The following is a 16,629-nucleotide window of genomic DNA, read 5'->3' as shown; positions in this document are numbered from 1 at the left end:
ATGAGCAAGAGTGGTCTGCATTCTTTATGCAATATACACAATTTTTACTGCCATGAATTAGTTTGCTTATTTTACTAAAAACAACTCATGAAATTTCAAAGAATGCTGTTCTATTGGATTCAGTCTTTACAATCAGCAACAGCACTAGCATAATGAGACCTCAGAGTCTACTGTCATGCATTTGAAGTGCAAATGACAATGACTTTGTAATTAGTGATGAAATAAGGTACAAAAAATGAAGATAGAGAAGCATAAAAAAAAAGACACTGCAGCAAGGATTTAGGTTATTAGAATTTCAAAGTTTAGTATTCATTTAAGTGTGGTTTACCCAGAAAAATAATTAAAAAACAGCACTATTAGACTTCGTTTATTCATACACTAAAATACATTTAACAGTCAAGAGACATCCTCCTTTATCACTGACTAACACAATTTGAAAGTTTTGATCCTAATGTTTCTACAGACCAAATCCTGCTTTCAACATGACTGTCCAAACATATTCAAGGAGCAAGTCTGTGGCTGCTATGGTAATGCTTTTGATTTCATAGAAGCAGAACAAAATCCAGCTTGGCTGCTAATAATGCTACAGCTAGCAAAAATAGTATAGCAAACAGAGGGCATCACACAGAGAGAAAAAAACTGAAAAATTTTGTATTTGAAATACCTTTGAAAGAGTTAAAAGCTTATTACATCTATTGTTCTAGCTCCTGCTTTCTAAAGAAATCAGATTTAAAATTTGCATTAATTTAATTATTGAAGGTGACTGATCCTTCTACTGCAGAAGCCAATTACCTGGCTGACAAGATTACTAGAATGAATGTACACTGAAGGAATGCTGGATCTTGCAACACAAACTGGAAAATTAGCATAAGTTGAAATTGCATAAGAAAGAGTAAGGTCCTTCAGCCTTTCAAGTCCTTCTGTGATTTCTTAACATTTTTTAGAATGGAAGACAAGAAGGTGGATGACAGAAGTGCACTTCTGAGCCTTGAATAGGTTAGGCATGGAAGCCTTACTCAGCTGTACCAGACTTTGGACATAATACCTATGAAGGAGACTGAAGATTTCCAGTTCTCCAACTTGAATCTTCTCAGGCAAAGACTCCTCTCTTGAAGAAACACCTACTGTTTTTTTACTGAAGCTCTAGAAGGTAGAAGATAGGACCAACTCCAGCAGGTACTACAACTCTCACATACTAGTCAACAACAGGCCCTGCCATCTGACTGGAAGCTCCCACTGATGTTCCATTCTGGATCCAGACATAAAAGAAAAATTAACTACTGCAACACTAACTTTCAACAAACAATGTAGAATTAAGAATTAGCAATAAGACGAAGTCAAGAGAGAGGTGAGCACTCTGTTTTCCTTCTCAGTCACACTCTTTTGCCTATGACCAAATATACAGATCTCCTCCTACTCATGGTATACTTGGACAGCTCTCTTTTCTTCCAGTTTAAAGGCAAGCAAGTGCCACAGGAGCATACTGGAGAAAAAGATTGTGTTATGGATGGCACATGATCTGCTCTGCAAAGTATATGCTGTTATTGCTTGTAAAATTGTATTGTAAGCACAGTTTTGCCTACACTATCTCAAATACATTGCACGTTCCTTTGATCAGATCCTGTATGCAAACATGGCAACAAAGTGTGTCTTTTCCAATCAAACAAAACAATATTCAGGAAAGACAGACTGGAGGTGGAAGCAAGCATATTTTCATTAAATACCAATCTGGTACACCTCTCTCCTAACCAGAAAGACATACCTAGCTCAGTATCCTGTCTTCAACAGTCGCCTTAGACTCCAACCAGGAGCTCCTGCTTAACCGTGGGCCTGGGCTAGGGTTTTGACAACAAATAAAGTTGGCTTTTTGTAGAAACAGTGACCAGCAGCAGATGGCTATGAAGAACACAAGGGCAGGGCAAGCACAGACTGAAACTTTCCAAACCTTCAGAGATTATCAGGGCAAGAATTCCAAAGCCAGACAGACCCTAAGGTATGACCTACATGGAAAAAGTCCTACAGGTAAAAACTGATTTATGAATTTAAGCTAATGCAGTTATGTTGCTCTAACAGTTGCACAGGTATTTCCTTCTAGTGTGAGCATGCCTTCACTGGAATTATTTTATGTTGCTTGGTTTAAACCAGATTAACCATACTGAAGAAAAGGTATTAATATAACTACATAGATATAAACAGCGTAATTTTCTGTTCTCCTATGGGTTTCTGAAACCCCTAGGAGATGTGTCACAGCCAAGACCTAGACTGAGATCTTCCAAGCATGACTGTAGTGGCCTGACTAAAAGCACGGCTTCATCTTTGCATTCCCGTTGCTACCATGAGCAGTCTCCACCACCTACTTTGAGCCAGGTAACAAAAGACAGGAAAGCAAGCAGATGCTGGGAGGAGGGGGGTAACATTCCCCCCATTCTCCCTTATCCCTCCACACCCCCACGAAAACCTGCACTAGACCCAGAGCCTGCATGTGGGTACCTGACTCCCAGTCAGAGGGAGCTGCTTCTAACTTTTGGGGTACAGTGGAGAAAGTCTATCAGATTTAAATGTTTAAGCTTAGATATTAAAACCCAACTAACTGCTAAATAGAACTTTGATTTTAAGACCATTCATGTTTTCACGATCAATTCTAGATTTTCAGTCAAGTCAGCTTATTTCTTGTATTCAGAAAGAGTGAAAAATAATTTGTGCTTTTTTGTACACAAACCAAAAACCTGCCAAAAAACCTACAGCAGATCACTTAAAATAATTACGTAACACTGACAGGTTAATTTTCTTCATCCCAACACTCAAGATTGTAAGGGAGAGATTAACTAAAATATCAGAATTGCAAAAGCAATCTTATGTGCTCAAATATGTAATAAATATACACAAGGCCATTTTTAACATTCAGAGTTATGATGTCTAGCCTCACAATTTCAAGCCTTTACCACACAAAGAAGTTTTCTCCAACAAGAAAAGATACCACAGGCAAAAATACCCAGTATATTGTCTAGATAGGATTATTGCTGCCCCATTGTCTACAATATTTAAGTGCACAATAAATAAATGCAAGTAGAAAAGGATAATTCAATTATTTTTTCACTTAAGGTAGTAGCAGTTCATACTTACTAATCTGCAAGTGGTTAGAATTATCTAAAGAATTGAAAGCCTGATGTACACAAAAAGCAAGGCCAAAAGATTGTTTCAGATTACAATAACATGCATGTCATGACTTGTCAAAGCCATCTAGTCTATTTTGGACAGGATTTATGACCGACTTATAAATAGAAAGATTTTGTTTTCTCTGAACCCTATTTGGACAAGAACAAAAAGTATGTCTGCTACTACAGAATATTTTTATACCTTCAGTTTTAAACCATTCTATTCAATTTTTTTCCCCTGAAAAAGATGTCCCCAATGGTTATTTGAAAAGTTACTTTTCAACAGTTTAAATAATTATTCAGTTTTCTCGCTCCCATAGCAGGAAGCAGGAAGACTGCTTTCCCGAAGGATGCCTCTGTTAAAGCAAAGGGAAATTAATATGGCAGAACAATTTACAGCATTTTTTGTTCTGAATGAAAGTTGCACAAAATTTAAGTACTGTTTTTTCCCAAAGTCCAAGAATTAACTACACATAAAATATGGACTATAAAATTTGCAAGCTCACAGACGTTTAGAGATCCTGAATTCTGTTCCTAACTCCAAATTCATTCAAATCCACAGAACTTTTATGCAGTAGAGTCTCCTCAACTGGGTCATATGGCTGAAGTGGCAATTTATTTTAGGAGAACAAAATAGAATAACTCAGTATCTGCGAGATTTACTTCAGTTATAGCTTCGTTTAGTCTCTGTCCAACAGCTTAAAATATGAAGGAAATAAATAGTTAAAGCAACTTAAAAGGTGAACCAAAAAAGACCCTGTGTTAACTGTTTGCCACATCTACTCAAATTATATCACAAGCACACTGCTAGGAGATCACCTGAAACTTGAATTTAATTAATTTGGTGTGTTTGACACAAAGTTACTTGGCATTTGCACATACCTGCTTTGCAGAGACAAGCTTTCACAGCTAGTTCGCCATGTCACTCTAAGAACATTTCCCTATATGCTCAAGCTATTTTTTCCTAGCATAATTGACATGATTAATATATTAACAAAAATCAGTAATTAACGTATTTAAATCCAATTACTGATAAAATAATTCATTTATTCATGCCACAATTCATTTATTCAAAGGCCTCATCCCCAGATATCCCTAAGCAATTAGTTCTTCTCAGGACAACAGAAATTTCAGGAAGCCAGCTGGAAAATATCAATCTTCTTTACTAAAACAAGAAGTTAAAGTATGTATAAACAATTACAACCACACAAATACACTGTTCTTCACGATTCAATAGCTTTTTTTCTTTGTTCATAAAAGAAGTGAAAAGTACAATTAGATTATAAAGAAATTCAAAATTTAACAAAGTGTAAGATGACACCTGCTAAATAATACCCTTACTCAATAGGAAGAACTGGATTATATTTTAACTAAACAAGAATTATTATCCCTAATTGCTATCATTACTTTACTGTTACATTGCTTTCTATACTGATAGAGTTATAATAGTGCATTCATAGACAAGACCACCAGAGGAAATTATCATAATTAGCTAGTCAGGCTTCTTGTACAGATGCCACAAGACTTCTCTAAATTAATTTATCTTTTTATGCTTCTGAAAGTAGATACGTGCTCAAATTCATTCACTTTAAAATCAACTGCTGTGGAAAGTACACCTACACTGGACAAGTCCTAAATTTTAAACATTGTACCCCTAAAAATAAATGCCTCAAGTCTCATTTGAATTTAGTTCTAACATTCAGCCAACAATCTTGCTATATCTTTGCCTTAGGTCAAGGAGTCCCCCTATTACTATCAAGTTTCTATTCCCTTTATAAGCATGTAGATCACATCTCTCTTTAACCTTCCTTTTGATAAGACTTACTAGACCCCAGTCACGCATCAATCTTATCTTCTCTAAATCCCCTCAGGTCTTCCAGTGTCTCCCTGGTCCCAGTGACCACAAGAAGTAGATACAGTATTTCAGGAAAGAAATACTTCTTAATCTTTCCTTGAGGTTCTTCTTTGAAAGCATCCAAAGATTTAATTAGATCTTCTGGCTGTAGTCACTGTTTCTTATGAACCTTAGATCTTTGCTCTAGAATAGAAATTCCCTCACGCTGAAAGCACAGCCCACATTCTTCTTGTTACATATATTATATTTTGCTGTATTAAACACACAGAGACTCTCAATCAATTCAGATTACTCCACTCAGGGAACTGTGACACAAATCTGGAAAAAGGAAAAACTATTTATCAGTTGAAAGGGGAGCCAACAAGACATGGTGAGAGTGGAGTCCCACTGCTACCCTACCCAGGGCTGCTTGCACATATTTCCAATTTCTCCACTGTCCCATGCATACCCTTTCCTGCAAGCACCCAGCATGACATTTTGGAGCATGCATGGAGCTAAGCCATGTTGAGGGTCCACCTACAAAGCTCAGCTGGTTCTATGGGAGGAGCTTCTGCTGCCTCTTAGAAAGCATACCACAGAAGAAAAAAAACCACTTTTCTCTTGTTTCAGGTGGCAAAACTTGACCTTTGTAGGTTACAGTCACTTGTCCTAGGCCAGCGCTGTCACCTACAAAGTAAGAATATATTCTATTTTAATAGAGAATTTTTGTTCCAAGTGTAGGCAAGTGATTTGTGAACCTGCTACCACTATGAAAAATTCTTAATTTTCTTTGCCTTCAAAAACATGGTGACATTTTCCTTCATGCTCCTGTTGATTCATTTGCCAAAGGAATCAAAATACTCAACTCTTTCCAACTCCAGACTAGCAATTAGAGTGGCATGTATAGGGTGTACCAAGCCTGCAATGATGGTATGTAATGGAAAACCACATGGTGTTCACTTCCCATTTCTTCTTGGCTTTCCTTTACACAGCTCTGCTGATTTTTCAACTACCATTTAAAGTTGCTGAAAGAGTTTTAGAAAGTTCATAAAAGCATTTCAGAAAAAGATATCAAAGAACAAACTTTTCCTGAGAGGCACAAAAGACACCTAGGTGTTCGTATTTGATGGAGTGAAACAAAGGGGAGTCAACTCAGCATTTCCTATTATGAGGAAGTTTAATAAAATAACAACTCAAAAAGCACTGAAGTCTTTTGACACCATCTAAAGATATGTTAAAAATTGAATCAGTTTTCTATTCATCCTTTTAAAGGGTGTTGCATACTAGCCAACAGGCCTCCCCTCTATTTTGGCATTTTCCAGCTCGTACGACTCACTATCAGACAGGCAGCACAATCCAAGTGCGAACCAGCTGGCAGCACATAAAACACTATCAATTGCTATTCTCCAAACTGTGCAAAGTGAACAAAAATGATAGTTTTGCCAAGTAGAAAACAGGAATAGATGAGAGAAGTGCATGCAGAAGAATGCAAAGATGTACTACATTAACAACTGGAGTGCTTTGGGTTCTCTAAAAACAAAAGGAAAAAAGAAACAGAAAGAATATTGGTAATCAATGAACAAAGAAAAGAGCAATAGAAAATAAGTTTTATTATGAGGTAAGTATTTCATGTAGGCAAATACTGTTAAATCTACAATAAAGTATACTCTAAAGTGATCCCAGCATTCTTCTATTTTTATCTATAGGTTCGGATAGCACTTTTAAATGAGCAAGCAAAACACTTGGCCATTTTGTGTTCTCTATCATTCTGTTACCATTTCCAGGAGTACACAATTTATATCTGAATATTCACTTCAGGCTAAGTAGCTAACTACTGTTTTACAGCAAATTTTCTTCTTTCTGACTGGTAAGGCTTTTAGCAATACTGTTTTGACTGCAAGAGTGTTACCAGGAGGATGGATGATTTTCATTTTAATTAAGTTAAATAAATTTTAACTAGAGGAAAGGGAAAATATTAGGGATTCAGCAAAAATATGCAGGTCAAACAACTTATTATTCAGTAACTTCCAGAAGTAATTTAAATTTTGGTCACAGGTCATAAAGACTTATGTTATGAGCAATAATGAGAAAAACAACAAATTAACAATGTTTAAGGAGAACTAATGCTGCATGAAACATTCCTGCAACAACAGGACCCCTAATCTTCAAAAGTAGCATGCTTAAAAGAGCTGAAACATACTATGCTGCAGATATGAGAAGTTTCACTTTAGTGAAAGGTTCACTAAAGCCAAAAAAGATGATTAGAAACAAAACACACAAACATTTTAAATAATACTGTTTCAGTCATGTTTCCTTAAAACCAATGAAAGGGAAGAAAACATTATTCCATGTCTTTGTAGGGGAGTTAAGGGGGAGAGAAGTTTTATTTATTTATTTATTTATTAAGAAAGTCTTTTTAGATGGTTTTCATATTCATGTCAGTGTTCCAAATCTTATTATACTGAATTTAAACTAGTGGTTTACAAGCACTTCAAAACTCGTATTTCTCTCATCTCTCCAAGCTTAAGTAAGGACTTTTTTAATAAAGGGCTTTACCTATCTGAAAGAGGAGGAAGCTAGAAGTGTTCTCTATCTGGCAGGAATGGGATGTCTCTGCTAACCCCTAAATCTCTCTAAACTTCAAATTAAGGAATTTCACCTCCCCATCAGTTTTAAATCCTATATCCTTCTAAATATCATCTTTCAAGTAGGAACCAATGCAATACTATCATGCCATAGGTTAGCTTTATGAATCCATTTTCCCCATTTTTAAACATCACTGTCTTTTAGACTAAACACTAACTGAACTGCCGAAAAACAAATTCTGTTGTTTAAAGCAGTTCATACACTGCTCTATGCCACAATCCAGTGCTAGTCATAAAGAATAACAACAACATGATAACCCTGAAACCGAGCAGAATGAGTGGAAATAAATACCTGCACCTTCAGCCACCAAAGGAGGACTGGAAGATTTTACTGGTAACTGGTCTAAAGACAAGTAAAATCTGCACAGGACAATATACATACACTGTTAAAGAACAAATAATCAGAAGGGAGTAACTTCTTTGGAGCAGTCAACAAAAAAAGAGTAGGCAGCCCTTCACTTTTCTAGTAAATAACTGCTTGTAACTTCATATGAATGTGGAATACCATCCCTGAGTGAAGGCCTTCTCTGTATCAAGTAAAGATCTTTGCATTTGCTTCTTTTCTCTCTCTCAGGTTTGCGTCTCCTGCTCATACAACACCCCAAATTACATTGCCAGTCTTGGAGTAAGGGAATTTTCTGGCCATGTCAAATTAATAGAAACTACAGGGTTCTTCTTGTTGCATCTTGCAGGATGAAGGCATTTTTTCCAGGAACGCCTGGTAATTTCAATTTAACAAATGCTCTTGGTAATGCACTTAATCAATCCTGGTATCTTCCCAATATGTGTTACAATTTTAACTCCCATTTTGCTATTTTTGTATTTTGTATTTGTATTTTGATACTTTTTATCCTTACTGGCAGACGGAAGGAGTCTACACAAAATTGGTATAGCATCCAGATCCTCCACTGGATCCCTTCACTTCCAAGCTTCCAAACAGTATTTTCCCCTAAGCTTGCAGTCAGGAACTCCTCTTCTACGTGCACCCTTTCTCCCCATCCCAATCTGCATCTGGTGGTTTAAAATTTGGAGAAGGCAAGAAAAAATGTTTGGAGAATACAGGTTTCTCTGATATACAAAACAACCTGATGCACTATTTAAAATATGTTCTACTCCAAAATTGCTTTCCTAGATTGTTCAGTCTGATATGCAAAGTTCAGAACATCCACTTTAATGTAACAAAACTTGATAGAAAACCAGTAGTCTCTGGTATGTAACTGAACACAAACACAATGAAGAGGATAGAAAAACAGAAGTGGTACAATGGCAATGGGATTGTAATAACTCCTTATCTTTGATTCAGGTATTGGGATAGAATCTCATGGCAGGCTTGATCAGTGCAATCAAGAAGATAAAATTGCCATAAATGAAGATGTAAAAAACAGATTTCCCAAAAGGAAAGAAATTGAAAAGAGAACGGGAGATTGTTGCTGAAGGGAATGAAGACTTATTAAACAGAACAAACAAAAAAGTGAGGGGAGAGAAATTTAGCATTTTCAAGCGTGGCAGAACAAGAGAGTGTGACGCAACACAACAGGTACTTAAGAAGGTTACTACGTGTTCAAGCACCAACTCTACACAAGCAGAAACAAAGATTAAGGAAGATACCTGGACTGCCTAACTTAAGGTGCTGAATATGGGAAGGCTAGTATTCTGCAAACAGGCTTCCTATATAACCAATGGAAAGACACATGCTCCTTCAGAATATGATAAAGAAGGCTAAAGAATTTTCACCCTCTATCATATAAAATGAAGTTTACAGCAGAAAGATAATTATGTCATACGCCCTGCTCTTCTCATTATGTGTCTATTCAAAAACAAACAAAAAAAATCAAACTAGTTGGCAACACTACCTCTCAGGTAGCCATACCTCAAATTAGGTGACTAAAGCTAGGCAATGTGAATAAGGTACAGTCTGTTAAATTTCAAAGCTAGCATAAGCACAGCAGCTTTAAATATTACAAAATGCAAAACAGACTCGAGGGCTCTGATATTAAATCTCTAAAAACTAATTCATAGGAGAAAACAAAAGAATTTACTCATTTGCTACTTCAGTCAAGTTAGTGTCCTTTTAAATAACTCCCTAGCTTAAATTAATGCCATTTATATTCAGCAATGGACTTCAGGTGGAATTCATCTTCCAAATTTAGATGTCTATCTCAGGATGAGATGAATCATGCTGTAAAAGTGCTTGTTTCTCTCCACTGACAATGAAGGGAGCCTACAGAAGTAGTTCAGATGTAGAGAGCTACAGCTGGCATCCACCAACCTCCTAGCAATCAATACTGAAGTTTGAGCTGCACAACACGCTCGGTGCTCCTCTTAAATTACAGAATCAAAGAATTAGACTAGAAAACTTATTTCAAGAAGTGAGAAGCAGCACTATCCTAAATTAACATCTGGAATTAGTTTAAGTTGTATGTCAACATCAGCAGGTTCTACTATTTGCCCCTTACACAGAGAGTGGTTAGAGTTTTGCTCACGGAAAAATGAGCACATATGTCAAATAAAAGCCCATCCATCTGACATCTTTGTACAAATTGTAACACATACTGACTATGAAAGAATTATTTAAAAATAATTCAACCACATACAGGAAGTTATTCAGAATTCTGTATTTTCATAAAATCACACATAACTGGCTCAATATTAAGCCAGTTAATACAATATTAAGACTACCAATTGCCTAAACTCAGCTTCAGCTTTAGGAGTGTTTCTACAGAAAATAAGGATTTAGCAATCAAAATCAGTGATGCTTTATATAGTGAAGTATATTATTACAGCAAAATAATTAACAGTAAAAATCTTTTTGGATCTGTGCAGCTGTCATCCTAACAAAAGCTATATTAAATAGCAGTATCTTCTTTCAAAGAGTGAGAGTTTTCTCAAATATAGCGTTTACATCCAACACAAAATATGTCCTCTTTAATATTATCCTCTCACTAACAAGTACAGAGGTCTCTTGGTTATTCATATAGTCATAAAGAAGTGTATGTTTCATGGACAAAATGGTCACATACAACACAGACACACGAGGGACTTGGTATGTCTGTGGGAGGGAAGAGTACTACTGAAACACCAAAAGCAGTCTCAAGGAAAGCAGGAATACTCAATGTACAGACAGCCCAGACCAACCATTGTTTGACCAGGCCCTACTCAAAAATGCCTCTTTCCTGAAATACTTCTCCCTAAAGGGGTAGGGGTGCATGACAGCACGCGAGAGATTTGACTGCAGATGCATCCATCGTATGAGCAAGAAGTATTATGCAAAAGAAACGCAACTAGGCTCAAAATTTAGTCACAGCCTGACATGCACCTGCAGCCCTGCCCCTACGGAGGACATGCCCCTTGCTTCATGAAGCCTTTATATTTTAGTGGCAGGTGTGGGGTCACACATACAGAATACACAGCATATTGCCCTGGAACAACTCCTACAGAGATTAGTGCCCCATTTTGGGTGAAAGTTTGAGTGCCACTGGTAGTGTCACCAGTCTAAAAGGTTCTGAGAAGCAAGAATCACAAACAACAAAGATTTACAACAAAGGAGTGGCTGTACTGGACAAGACCAAAGGTTCATCCAAAGTAATACCCTCTCACCAACAACAACCAATACCAGATACCTAGAGAAGAGTGTTACCAGCACATATACACAGCAGTACTTCCCCAGAATACTCCCTGAACCAGAAGCTGGTCTTTGCGTTTGATGACTTTTCTTCCAAGAGACTGCAGTTTCCCTTTGCACTGATGCAAATGTTTAGCCTCATTAAAATCCTGAGGCAAGAAATACTATAGCTTAATTACATGTTGTGTTCAGAACCACCTCCTTTTTGTCTGTTTTCAATTCATCAGCTGTTAGTTTCATTAGACACGTGTGTCTGTGTACCTATGTGTATATAAACACTAAAAAAAGCCAGTGAATAAACACTCCCTATTTATGTCCTCTTTGCTACTGATCAGTTTATAGAACCACTCTTTTCAGGCACCATTTCCAGCCTAAAGAATTTTCCTATCTTACTTGTCTTACAGAAACTGCTTCATGACTTTAGTTACATCTGCTCTTCCTTAAAATTTCAGCTACATACAAAGATGGAGGTGGGAGCAGATGGGGGGAGGGAGGGGGAGAACTACATAAAATGGATAACGATTTTGTTTTTTCCAGTAGAATCATTATAGTCTCCTTTCTCTCCTAACCATTTCTAACCTTTGGTTGTTTTTTTGATCACAATGCTGAGTGGCAACTGTCAGCTCTGACATCATCTTTCGAGATGTGAAGGCAGGTCCTGTTCCTTCCTTCTCCAAATACCCCACTGCAAGGTATTTATGGGGAATTTCACCTGCCATTTTAACACTCAGTCACTGAGCACTGTGAAGTCCTTGCAACAATGCCACAGTCTGCCCTCGTCTCTACTACCCGTAAGTAAATTTTCTTCTGCACCCTTTATGAACTTGAACACGTTCCATGAATACAACTCTCTGAAACTGTCCCCAGCCTCCTCTCTTTACTCTGTTTACTTCAATTCTTCACTTCTTGCATTTTAGTCAATTATTTATCCACATAATGTCCTTCCCTCCATCCTATGGCTGCTTAGCTTCTTGAAGATTATTTGGTGAGGGACCTTGCAAATGCCTTTTGGCAACCCAAGCAAATTATTTCTGTCAGGTCTTCCTTACCACTGTGCTTGCTGATGCCTTCAAATAACTCAAACGGATTTGCAAAATATGGACATCCCTTTGTAACAGGCTTTTGACTCTTCCTCAGTACATCACGTTTATCCATGTTGTTCACTAATTCTAGTTGACAATACTATAGAGCAATAGTGAACAACAATTCTAGTGGACAACAATTCTTCATTATTGTTTTTATTTATTTGCTTTGTACAGATGTCAGGCTTACTGATCTGTAATTCCCAAGATCTCTCTTGAAGCTTTTTCTTAAAGATTGGTGTCATACACAGGCTAAGACCTTACAGTTCATATATAAATGAATTTACGTTTTAACTAGAGGGTGTATTTGTTGCTTTCCTCTCTACATAACAATGACCCTTGGATTATTTTTCTTCCACTTTGGAATACTGTTTTTTTTTCCTAAGGTGCAAATGCAAGCATCTTTGAAGAGAAAATCATGAGAAGATGTAAATATTTTTGTTTTCTTTAGAATGTTTAAGCAGCATCTTCGAGAAGACTGGTACATGATAAAGGTTTACTTTAACAATAATACTACAAACCTTTAGTTGTATCAAAAGAATTCTCTTTAAGCTACAAGTGACAGCTTCATCAATAAGTGCTCCTTAAAAAAAATGTGCAGAAGTAGCAATTTAACTATTTAATAGTTTGTCTTCATGACCAGAAAATGTAAATGAACTGATGAGAATGAAGTTATTAATTTGCAAATGATTTTTTGTTCAAAAGGAAGTATGATTTTTAAACATCTTGCTAGAAAACCAGAATTGAGAACTTATGATAACCACCAATTAGGCAAGTTAAGATGAGGACTAAAATAAGCCAGTCTTAAATGTACATCAGAAATTTGTCCTTATCAATCGTGCGAAATTGCAGCTCTGCGTTACAAGGTTACAAAGGCCCTCTAAATTTAAAGTCCAATTCCAGCCAATTTTTCTTCATTGTAATGTTTATTTTCACCTTATTTTCTACTTGTAAGTCCAAATCCAAACACAAAAATGAATCCTATCTTACTGAATTGCTCCGATACCTTTCTGTGATGCAAATTCAAATTTTAGGTTTCGTTATGACCGCACTTCTAGTCACAGTCTGTTAAAAATAAGTATTAACAGTGCATTTAAATCCACATGCAACTGTTTCAGCTCCTGCTAGTCTAATACAAAACATAAAGATGAGAAAGAAGCTCAGAATGCTAACACCAACAGAACAGCACGAATTCAGCATTTCAGTATGTTTAATCTAATATATGGAGAAAAATAAAAAAGGCCTTATTTCTAGTGGTACAAAGGCAGTTGAAGCCAGTACACAGTTCACATTGTAAGTATCTAAATAAAAGACATTACCATAGATGCTGAAAAAATGCTTTTCCAATAAATGCAAATATCTTGATTCAAAAACTTCTGGTGTTACTCAGGGTTTCAGGCAGCAGGGAAATTAGCAATACCCAACTCCTCTCCCCTGCTACCCTGTTGGGGCAGGGAAGAGGTGAAGGACAGAGAAGGAAGCCATATATAGACTTTGTACTAACAGGGGACACAAGCAGAAAAGAAATCTAAGAGAAGTATGCAGCTGCAAAGAGCTACCCCCCCCTCAAAGCTATCCTCTGAGAGCTAGCAAAAATGTCTGTCAAAACAAACAAAAAATCTGCCTTTGAAAACCTGTATTTTGTTTCATCTGAACTTCCACACTTCATTTTGCAGCCCTCTTATTCCTTTCAAAGAATCACAGAATAGTGAGGCTTAGATCACCTAATCCATCCCTACACCCAGAACAGTGTGAACTAGAACAGGTTACTTAGGACTGTATCCAGCGGGGAGATAATTCAAAAAATACCTCCAAGGATGGCAACTCCACAAACTACCTGGCAACCTGTTCCAGTATTTGATCACCCTCAGTAAAAAAGACTGCTGCAATTTGTGTTCACAGCCTCACCCTGTCACTGGATACCACTCAGAGGAGAGTAAAGAAGACAGACTCTTCTATCAGGTACTAATGTACATAAATAAAATAGGTCTCCCCCCGAACCTTTTCTTCTCCAGGCTGAACAGTGCTGGCTTTCTCAACTTCTCCTCATTAGACAAATGCTCCAAGCCCTTAACTATCTTCTAGGCTCTTTGCTGGACTAGCTGCAGCAGGTCCATGTCTCTCTTGTACTAGAGAGGCCAGCACTGGACACAGCACTTAAGATGTGCTCTCACTAGGGCTGAGCAGAGATGAAGGATCACCTCCCTTGATCTGCTCACAATGCTCTTCCAAATGCCAGGAGGCTGTTGGCTTTCTTTTCAGCGAAGGCACCTTGCTTGCTTCTGTTGAACTTGGTGTCACCTAGGTCCCCCATGTCTTTTTTGGCAAAGTTACTCTCCAGTTGGTCACCCTCAGCACACACTGATGCATATGGTTATTCCTCCTCAGGTAAAGGATCTGGCATTTCCCTTTGCCGAATTTCATGAAGCTCCTCTCTGCCCATTTCTCTAACCTGTCGAGGTACCTCTGAATGGCAGCACAACCCTCTGGTGTAGCAGCCACTCCTCCCACTTTATCACCATCTGAAATCTTGCTGAGGGTGCATTCAATACCATTGTCCAGGCCAATAACAACAATGCTAGACAGTACTGATCCAGCATCAAATCCTGGGATACACCACTGTTGACTGGCCTCCCACTAGACTTTGTACCACTGATCACAACCCTCAGAGCCTTGTAGTTCAGATAGTTTTCAATCCATTTCACAGACCATTTACCTAGCCCATGTTTCATCAGTTTGTCTATGAGAATGTTATGGAAGATGGTGCTGAAAGTCTTAAGTCGAGCTAAACAGCATTCACTGCTCTCCCCTTGTCCACTCAGCCACTCTTCTCATTGTAGAAGGCTAAGAGGTTGGTTAAGCATGATTTGCCCTTTTATGAATCTGTGCCGACAGCTTCCAATCACCTTCTTGTCCTCCAGGTTTATAAATCATTCTAACTCCTGTTCTTCATCATCTCCTATGTAAATATTTTCTTAGTCTATAAAAATGTGCTAAGTCATTCATAGTTGCACATCTACAAATCGAGATGTCCTCAGAACAACTAACAATCTCATGCCATTGCTTAACGGAGTATTTATTCCAGCTAGGCACTGAAATAACAATGCTTCTTTTTTTCCTCCCACAAATGCATCTAAATTGGTAGTAATGTTGTTGCAGCTGTAATGGTCTAGTGATCACAGAAAGGCAAGGAAAACATCCTTTTTGTGCCCCCACTCACTGCATATTGTTGAAAAAAGATGACAAGTTCACCAGACATGCTCTCTGACCATCATACCTGTAGGAATCTGCTTCTCCTTTATACTAGGCATTTTGTTAACAGAATCCTTTCTACAAGATCTTGTTTAACTCCTGTATTTTGTCAGGCTCTTGACAGAATTAGCTCCACTTCCCAGATTCCCCAGCCTCCCTGAAATGGAAACATTAGAATTTTTAGGGAGCATCTTCTTCATGCACTTTTTGCCTACCTATCTTCTGTCTTCCCTTCAGACTGCAGTGAAGATGACACATCAGACTATTACTGTGCTAAAAAAATTCCCGTGCTCACACCATCACTTGAATGGAGAGAGGGTCTGATACTGTGCATTCTTTCTTCCCTGATCTACATACCTAGGAGGTAAGCATCTCTTCAACCTCCACCAAAAACAAATCCAAAAACGTTGACAATAGATATGATGCATTTTTTCCTAAATTCCCTCCAGTCCTAGGCACTTCCAGTTATTGGATAATCCAAATGCTGTTTGTCTAAATGGCAGTTTAGCACTGAGAATCTTACAGTAATGGCAGGCTACAGTTGTGGCTTTACACTGTATTATACATTTAATGTGATTCAAACACATGCCGTGGCATTAAACTGAACTGGAAGAGGAGATTACAACATGAATCCCCCATTCTTTCACCAATTTGGTGATGTACTGCCAAAAAAATCAATTTTAAAAGCCATTTGTACATTTGGTCAGAACACATCTACTATAGCCCTGGTAGACCAAGGACAGTGGTCTAACAATAGTTTTTAGGATATTAGTACTCCCTGTAGTGAAGCAGTTGACTAAAATATTATAAACAAATTTGGACATATTCCCAAACGGATTATAACAATTTTCAGGCAGCTGAAACCTTGGGCCAACACTGGTTGACAGCATCCATTTAAAAACTCTTTCACACTTGTACAAAGTTAAATCAACTTGGCACTCTCTCTGGTAGCCAATTGTCTCCTTAAAGTATGAGCTCTATTCATTCAATTGAATTGCTGCATTAAGGGGACAGTTGGCTGGCATGGAGAGGATTGGAC

General features: G+C 37.6%; 1 protein-coding gene across 7 annotated transcripts in view; it reads right to left on the bottom strand.

The window, feature by feature from the left end:
- YES1 (YES proto-oncogene 1, Src family tyrosine kinase) overlaps positions 1–16,629 on the bottom strand; it is a 50,604-nt gene that overhangs the window by 22,974 nt on the left and 11,001 nt on the right. The window contains exon 1 of one of the 7 annotated variants that reach the window (XM_062570207.1): positions 15,616–15,625. The exons of the other annotated variants lie outside the window; for them this stretch is intronic. The gene's annotated coding sequence lies outside the window, so the exon portion shown is untranslated. Of the gene's footprint in view, positions 1–15,615; positions 15,626–16,629 lie in introns of those variants that run through there. 7 annotated transcript variants of the gene reach the window in all.

The sequence above is a fragment of the Rhea pennata genome, chromosome 2, assembly GCF_028389875.1.
Source record: "Rhea pennata isolate bPtePen1 chromosome 2, bPtePen1.pri, whole genome shotgun sequence".
In the NCBI taxonomy this organism is placed as follows: domain Eukaryota; kingdom Metazoa; phylum Chordata; class Aves; order Rheiformes; family Rheidae; genus Rhea; species Rhea pennata.
This window is presented reverse-complemented; position numbering and strand designations above follow the sequence as displayed.